Below are 8,129 nucleotides of genomic sequence, written 5' to 3'. Positions count from 1 at the left end.
CTTCCCCAGGCGCCCACTGTACCCAGGAGAAGGCAAGCTCTGCTGTAGATAGATGGTCAGACCAGGTCTAGCCCTCAGGATCCTCACCTCTACTTACTTCCTTGTCTTGATGGTTGAATTTTCCTTAATAGATTAAGGCTGAAATGAGATTCCAAGGATGAAAATGGAGTAAATTCCATCTAAGCACCGAACACTGAGCCGTGCTCTGTGTGTGTGTGTGTGTGTGTGTGTGTGTCTGTTTGTGTGTGAGAGACAGAGAGAGAGAGATGATAATGAAGAAATGGGGGACTGAAATGTAATATTGTCATGAGTTCTGTCCTCTTCCTGACTAATGATGTGATCTTTAATCTCCTTGAGCCCCAATTTCTCCATATATAAAATGAAAATGATACTAATCTTTACTTAGAGTGGTTTGTCTACTATCCTTCACATCTAGTCTCCCTTTCTTCCTTTTAGTAATAGAATTTGTCAAATTTTGATTGGGCACATACTCTCCAAACCAGCTTTTACATCCACCAGCTTTTCTTGTAGCTCTGGTGAAGGGGATGCATCTTCACAAGGAAGATCACATCTTCACAAGGAAGCTGTGGCCCTTCCTTCCCTCTTCCTCCCTTTATTCTGGTGAGGAAAGGGCAATAGCCAGAGTGAGTAACCTAGACCCAGAGGTGACACCTTCAATCTGGTGAAGACATTCACTTCTATACTAACACATGAAAGAAAAATCAGTGTTGACCTCACTTAAGACTGTACTTGGGGGTCATAACTCATGCGTAGTGGCTTTGAAAGCTCAATAGAGCTTGAGTCAAAAGGTGAGTGTAGTCCTGCTCTATTTCTTGGGTGCCCTTGAGCATCTCTAAATGTCATTTTTCTCATCTTGAAATATAAATAAAAATAATACCTGAGAGATAGGCGATATTAAATAATGAATACATATACCATACCGTTACTACGTTTCTTTCTGAACAAGGGCTCATGTCCATGCATTTATTCATTCATTTGCAAAGATTTAAGGATCCAGGAACTATCCAAGACATGGGGTTATCTAGCATTGCATAAGGCAGTGAAAGTTTCCAAGCCTTCTGTGGACAGAGGGTGAATAGACCAACAAGATGAGTGTTACAATGATCATAAAACAAGATGATGTTCTGTAGATTGAGTAGGAGAGCATTATGAGACATGGTCAGAAAAGGAATCTGACATTTCTGTTGAGACTGACTAACAGAAGGAGCCAGTTCATGAAGATTTGTGGGAAGAAGATTCTAAACAGAGAGAACACCTAGGGCAAATAACCTATGGTAAGAAGATCAAAGCTTATTCAAAGATGAGAAAGAAAGCCAGTGTGGCTGGAGCAGAGTGAGTAAGTGATGGATAGTAAGAAATCAAATCAGAGGTAGGAGAAGCCAGATCAATTGCCTGTATAGTTCAAAGAATTAATTCCAAGCATGATGAGAAGTCATTAGATGGTTTTCCATAGGAAAGATACAACCGAAGTGCTTCCATTCAGACTTCCTCAGAGGCCAATACTGTAAGTAAGTGCAGGCAGCACTTGTGAAAACACAACCTATTATAAGTCAAGCAGCTTCTTAAAAGAGGGAGAAAGTTCTAACTACCAGTTATCTGAGAAAAAACAAAGGTGTTACCAGGACAATGTTTATACCCAAGGCAGGCACCACTGCTGAGTCCCTTATTGTCATTATTTAAAGAGGTTAGTAGCTTAGAATTTTATGTCAGAAATGCCTGGCTTTGAATCCCAGTTTCTCTAACACCAGGTGTCTGACATTAGATAAGTCACTCCACCTCTTGGAATTTCATTCATTTTCATATGTAAAATATGAAAAATAACATTCATTTCAGCAATCTTATTGTAGGGCTTCCATGAGATATTACATGTGAAATAACTGATTGTAAGTACTCAATTAAAAAAATGGTGCATATATTTAGTTTTTATGTAGTCCTAGAATTCATTGAGAAATCACTAGGCCAGTCCAGTCCATTGCTCCATAGAGGTACTGAGGTGAAGACTAAAGGCTTTGAGACTCTTCCTTGAGTCCCACAAAGCCCTGTTAAAATCCTCTTGTGTTTCCCTGGAGCCTATCTTCTCTCAGCGCCCACACTGACTGCCCCACCTCTGATACTCTCTGCCGTACTATTACTCTCAGTGAGCTTTTGTCTTACGAAATTCCACATAGGTATGTCTTGTTTGAACATTCGATAAAAAGCTCCTTGAAAGAAGTGACAACTTCTCATCATTCACCTGTCTTTTCCAAAGTGCTTTCACGTACAGAAGGTGCTTAAATAATGTATGTTTGATGAATGAAAGAATGAACAAAGAGACGAATAAGAGCATTCATGTGATTACCCTACCCTCCCTCAATTTCCTTCTACTGATTTCTTCTCTTTGTCCTGGAATCCATTGTCCACCTTCTACATTCTGCCCCAGGAGGCCAAATCAATGTGTCCCTTTGATATCTGACTTCTGAAAGGTTTGGCCAATGAGATGCAGTGGCAGGAGACTGGAAGATGGGCAAGAGAGTGAGGTCTGGACTAGGAGGTTCTCTTTATATAGCTACTTTTTCTGCGTTTCTAGAACTGTTCCATCTAAGGCCCAGATATGGTGACTCCCTGCTGTTGCTCGCCCTGGGAATTTCCATACTAGTTCTCCAAACGCTACCCTCATCATTGTAAGTAATCCATTTTAAAAACGACCCTCAAAGTACCCACGTTGGATCTGCCATTTCCTCACCAAGGACACTAATAGATCTCAAATATATGAACTTGGCTAGATCTAAGTCTATCCTATTCCAGATTAAGACTTGGCCTCTATTTGTTCTAGAAGAGAAGATTCTACCACTCCCATTGGTAAACTTCCATTGTTTCACAACCACACCAAATTGCTCTGAGCCTGCTGTAACTTGGGCAAACAAATTAATGAAACTGTCCATTGTCTTGAAGAACTAAGCAAACTGTTCATAGGAATTATAGCACTTACCAGACATGAACCATTGCTGACAGTTAAATGTTTTTAAGAAGAGTAAAAGAAAATGTCACTTCATGGAAGAAACTAAAAATACTTTTTGAAAGTGTATATTGTGCATGAGTTTTTTTTCCTACTCTTAGTTGCCAGGCTGTGGGTGTTGAAAACTCTTTGGAAGATTTGGTCTGTCATGTTTAGATGGTAGGTGGCAAAAGAAATTCTTTTAAAAAATTTCAAGATGTTCATTCCATTGTCTCTTGTTTAAGTGTGAATAATAGAATGTTGAATCCAAAAATAATTTGTGCTGGTGCAGTGAAGGCCACTTGGCAGCTCCCAAGGAGGACAGGTTACCAGTGGAATGGTGTCTCCAAAATACCCCTTCCTGGCTCTCAGACCGCCACCTAGATCACTCCTGCAACTGATTCTCATGAACACCGAGCATTCTCTGTCAAATACAAGCTTAGAAATGAAGAGGTAGTTTCAATAAATTGGAATTTTTATAGGAAAAAGCAGTACAATATTTTTCATTTGCCACACTGACATGTCCAAAGAAGAAAACTTTACTAATACAGATAAATGAGATAGTAAAATGAGGATTTGTGCCCAGCTATAGCTACTCCTGTCTCGAGAGACAGACGACAGCTGGGCTGGTGGTGAGTGGCCTACAACATTTGCTCGTAGTTGAGATGAGTTTGCTCCTCGATCCCAAACCTTTCCTCAGGGATTCATGGGAAAGCCATGAAATGGTGAAATTCAAGTGAGGAATGGAGTACAAAGCTACCTGGTATCTGTAGCTATATGAACATGCAGGTGGCAAACACAGAAGAGTACACAGATGAAGCATTGTCTGGACATTTGGGTGAAGTTTTAATAAGATGTAATAATGTCCTTTGTATCAGGGATGTTGAAGAAGAGGAAAAAGATGGGGAAATGAGAGAAGAACATCTTTTGTGAGGAATTTTTAAATCTCTATTTGCAGACAATAAGAATGTTTTTTTTTTTCCTGAAAAAGAAGAGAAGGGGGGGGGGGGCGGTGGGGAGGAGGAGGAGGAAAAATAAAAAGGAGAAGAATGTAGCAAAAGGAAGAGATTGAAAGGCTTCTAATTGGTTGATCTTGTTCCACTGATACCACGAAACATCTGTCTTCAGTTCCCTGATTTCACAACATGGAGTTTCTTGGACACTCCCATGGAACATCTAGATATTCTGTGTAGTGAACAGCCCTTCACACTTTGCATACCACTCACACCTTCCCAGCCCCTGGCAGGATGGTATTCACTGGTCTGTGACTTTGTTGAAGTTAAAGACCTCAACAAAATGACCTTTTCCCAAGGCAAGCACAGCTTGCAGACCACAAACTCTCTTTGGTATTCATCATTCTGAGAATCACCTGCCCAGAGTTTCTCTCCCCAGAAGGGAAGAGAGAGACCTTGTGCTTGGTCAGGTGGATCAAGTGCGTGCAGAGTGTCTGCCTAGAAAGTAAGCAACATCTATAATTTGGCCATGAATCTCCCTACTATTTCCAGTTTTCAAACCAATTATTTTTCTGATTTATGGATTCAACAAAAGTTATAGGTATTGGATATACATCCTTGAACCAATCAAACAAATTTAACTCTCTCATTCTAGAGAAGGCAGTTAAGTAATAAACTAAAAAATGAATGAAACAACTACAGAAGTCCAATCCGCTTCCTGTATCCTGGTTTCAAAGAAAACCATGAAAATGAAGGTTCTTTATGAAAATTGAAGCCACACCTTGGGCCACACCACTATTACAATCCCTAGCCACTAGATACATACACACCCTATCCCAGAGAGACACTGAAGTTAGACCTGCGAAAGATGTTGGAGTTGCAGATGCATTTGGGGCTTGAAAGTTAATACAAAATTAAGGCTGGTAAGAGTCTCTGACCTTTAGATAAGACTCAGTCCTCTTGGATGTGTAGGATCCCACCTGGTTTCCAGAGATTCCTGAAAAGCAGTGTTTGCTTATACCCATAGTAGCATATTCCAAGTGTGATGCCTGTTAGCGACACCATGCTTGTCATTGGGTCTAAACCAAACTTAATTTACCTTGTACTATTCTCAGGTTAGCAGCACACAATTCTTTAAAAATTCCTCCCTGCTTAGTTTCATGTTTCTATTCCTATTATGGGAAATATAAGATTTTGGAAAATGAATATTACTTGGAGAAACCATGTGTTAGTTGTCAGCTTATCATCCCTTGGAGAGATCCTGGCTGAAAGTGAATCTAAGATGGAGGAAAACAAAGTGTGAATGTGGAAAGAGGAACAGATATCTGATCACAAAGGTATTATTTTTATGATTGTTACTGCTGTTGCTGTCACTGTGGATACATGGGTAGAAGTTCAATTTGAAATGGCATCTGAGAGTTCTGTGTTCCAAGTGCTGCCCACTGCTGGTGCACATCTGAGCCACCTGTAGAGTTTAGGACAGAACATATATTAAGGGCTTTCCCTGGGATCTTCACACTTGATCTTAGCCAAAAGGCCGAGAAGTGATTCCCTGGGATCTTCAGATTAGTAAGTCTGAAGTAAGGTCCGGGAATCTTGAATTCAAAGAGATTCTCCAGGTGATTCTAAAGTAAAGCTAGTGCCAAGAACCACTGATCTTGGCTGATTTTATCCTCCAATAGAGAAGTACATCCGTGGTTCCTGTGGAAGCACTGGTGCCCCAGAGTTCCCAAGCCCATTCATTTTGTTAGTGGGCAAGTCCACATACAAATTACATGCAATCGTTATAATGCCAAACTTGGTCCTTTTGTACTTCCCCACTTTGATACTAACTTGTGCCCAGAAACAACCCAAGACCAGTTTTCTCCCTCCTTTTCTGTTAGCCATTTGTGCATGTGCGTGTGCGTGTGCATGTGTGTGTGTGTGTGTGTGTGTAGCTAGAGGGAAGGAAGAGAGGGAGCTCCTCAGCAGTTTCCTTGTTCTTCATATGGCAGTTTCTGGACTCTTCTGTGCTTCACCCAGAAGGATAAAGAGTGTTTTAAATATGATTCCCTAGAAGCTATGTTTGTTGGATTGCGACTATAAGATAAGTTACTCGGGTCATATTCCTAGTGACATTCGCACCTCGGAATGGCCTATCCTCTCTAATTCTTTCTTCCCTCCAGCTTCCTGAACCACCCTGATCCTCCTTGAACAGCAGCATCAATATTTCCATGTTCTCTGAAGACACACTTCTGATTAGATTCATCATGCCATGGGAAGGGCTGTACATGTCCTGCAGCAGAACAGTATTCAGTGGATGTGTAAAAGGTCAGGCAAGTGGAAGGGAAGCACGAAAATGTCACACTTAAATGAAGGATACATTATGTTCATCAGAGGTATTTATACTTAAAGGAAAATAAAACTATGGTTGTATGTGAATACAGAACCTTAGTGTAACCTAATCAATGTATTTACACTGTAAAGCCAGAATCCAATAACACATTATAAAATATCTACACATTGTGGAGGGGCAGAGTTATCAAACCAGGTCTATAAATTCTCACCGACAGACACATACTGAGCTTTTACCTGGTAACTGTATTAAAACAGTAAAGCTTATTAAGCATTGCTTTTTAACTAAGTAACAACACTCCAAAGATATACTGTGAGAAGACAAAGATGTGGGTGAGTAGAAGAGTGGCATTATGGAAACAAATGCATAGATTGATTGAAAGCGAACTTAGACTGGATTTTACCTCAAACAGCAGGATGGTCCTGTGGACTTTAGCCAAATATCTTTAAAGGAAAAGTGAAACCTCCCCCTGGTGTGTATCCATGTGTGAGAGCATGCACATGTGTGCATATACACAATAATTTTAGATTAAGAATGAAGTATTTCTGGGCACATGGCTGTTAATCAAAATATGTAAAAAATTTAAAACCCCCAATTCCTGTTAAGGCCTTTTGCAGAAAAGAGAAGAAAGATGTCTGAGGAGGCAAGACAGGGCTGCTATACATTTGCCATAGATTGAATGGCGTGTCCCCACAAAATTTATGTTGAAATCTAATTTCTGGTGGGATGATATTTGTAGGTGGAGCCTTTCGGAAGTGCTGAGGTCATGAGGTTGGGGCCCTGATGAATGGGATTAGTATCCTTATGAGAAAGACCCTCAGAACGAACTCTCCGCTTCTACCTGGTGAGGACACACCAGGAAAATGGCAGTCTATGAACCAGGAAATGGGCTCTCAGCAGACACAGAACCTGCCAGCACCCTGATCTTGGACTTCCTAGCCTCCAGAAGAGTAAAAAATAAATTTCTGTTGTTTACAAGCCACCCACTCTAAGGAATCCTATTATAGCATCCAAAATGGACTAAAATAACCTTCTTGGTTTTCAAATACAGCTCCTTAGCTAGAACCCTCAGGTAAGGTAAAAAGCCATGGGTGGATGGTTAGCGTTGGCTACTTATAGAACAATGTAAGTCTACAGTGGTGGTTCAACATGAGACAATATGATCATGGAATAGCTAAATACAATCTGTTACATTTTTCCAAAAGCAGCAAAAAATGGGAGCATCTGTCACACTGTCTGTTATTAATACATGATGTACATCGAGGCGTGTAGGTACATACGAAGGAACAGGGACGTGTCAACATAAGGCAGAGAAACAGATGGTATGCTCCTTTAAACATGTTTTCTTGTCAACTTTGGTAGAACAAATGCTCCTGCTATGCTTTAATTCGTAAAGTATATATTTATTTTTAAAGTGAGAATGTCTACCACATAAAGAAAAAAATTTAATAGTTCAATGTTTCTTAAAAATGATTTATCTCTTGTGCAGTACTTTCTGAGCCAAGTAACCAATTTTATTTAAAAATTGAAAAATGACAGAGCATTATTTTTAGAGCAATTTTTCTACTCAGGCCCTGTAACCTCTAAAGGACTCAGGCCTATGATGACATGCACAGAAAGCAACAAAATTGTCAACATCTATATTTATTTCTTGACGAGAGCTATCTAATCAGAGATTAGATGATGCCTTTGTGACCACAGTTCTCAAATGGATGTGATTATTCTATCTTACTACTTTTAGAAATATGATTTATAGCTCCCTTCTGCTTATTTTTCACTGAGTATGTCTATTATGTTTCCTTTTAAAGGTTGTATTAAAAAAAAGAAAACATTTGACTTAATGTAA

The 8,129-nt window shown here is 39.9% G+C and overlaps 1 pseudogene; it reads left to right on the top strand.

Annotated features, from left to right (window-relative positions):
- The first annotated feature begins 3,660 nt into the window (after positions 1-3,660).
- LOC132027608 (small nuclear ribonucleoprotein F-like) lies at positions 3,661-3,928 on the top strand (annotated as a pseudogene).
- Positions 3,929-8,129: the final 4,201 nt, after the last annotated feature.

Source organism: Mustela nigripes, chromosome 12 (genome assembly GCF_022355385.1).
Source record: "Mustela nigripes isolate SB6536 chromosome 12, MUSNIG.SB6536, whole genome shotgun sequence".
NCBI lineage: Eukaryota > Metazoa > Chordata > Mammalia > Carnivora > Mustelidae > Mustela > Mustela nigripes.
The sequence above is the reverse complement of the archived record's forward strand: the minus strand, read 5'-3'. Positions and strand labels throughout refer to the sequence as shown.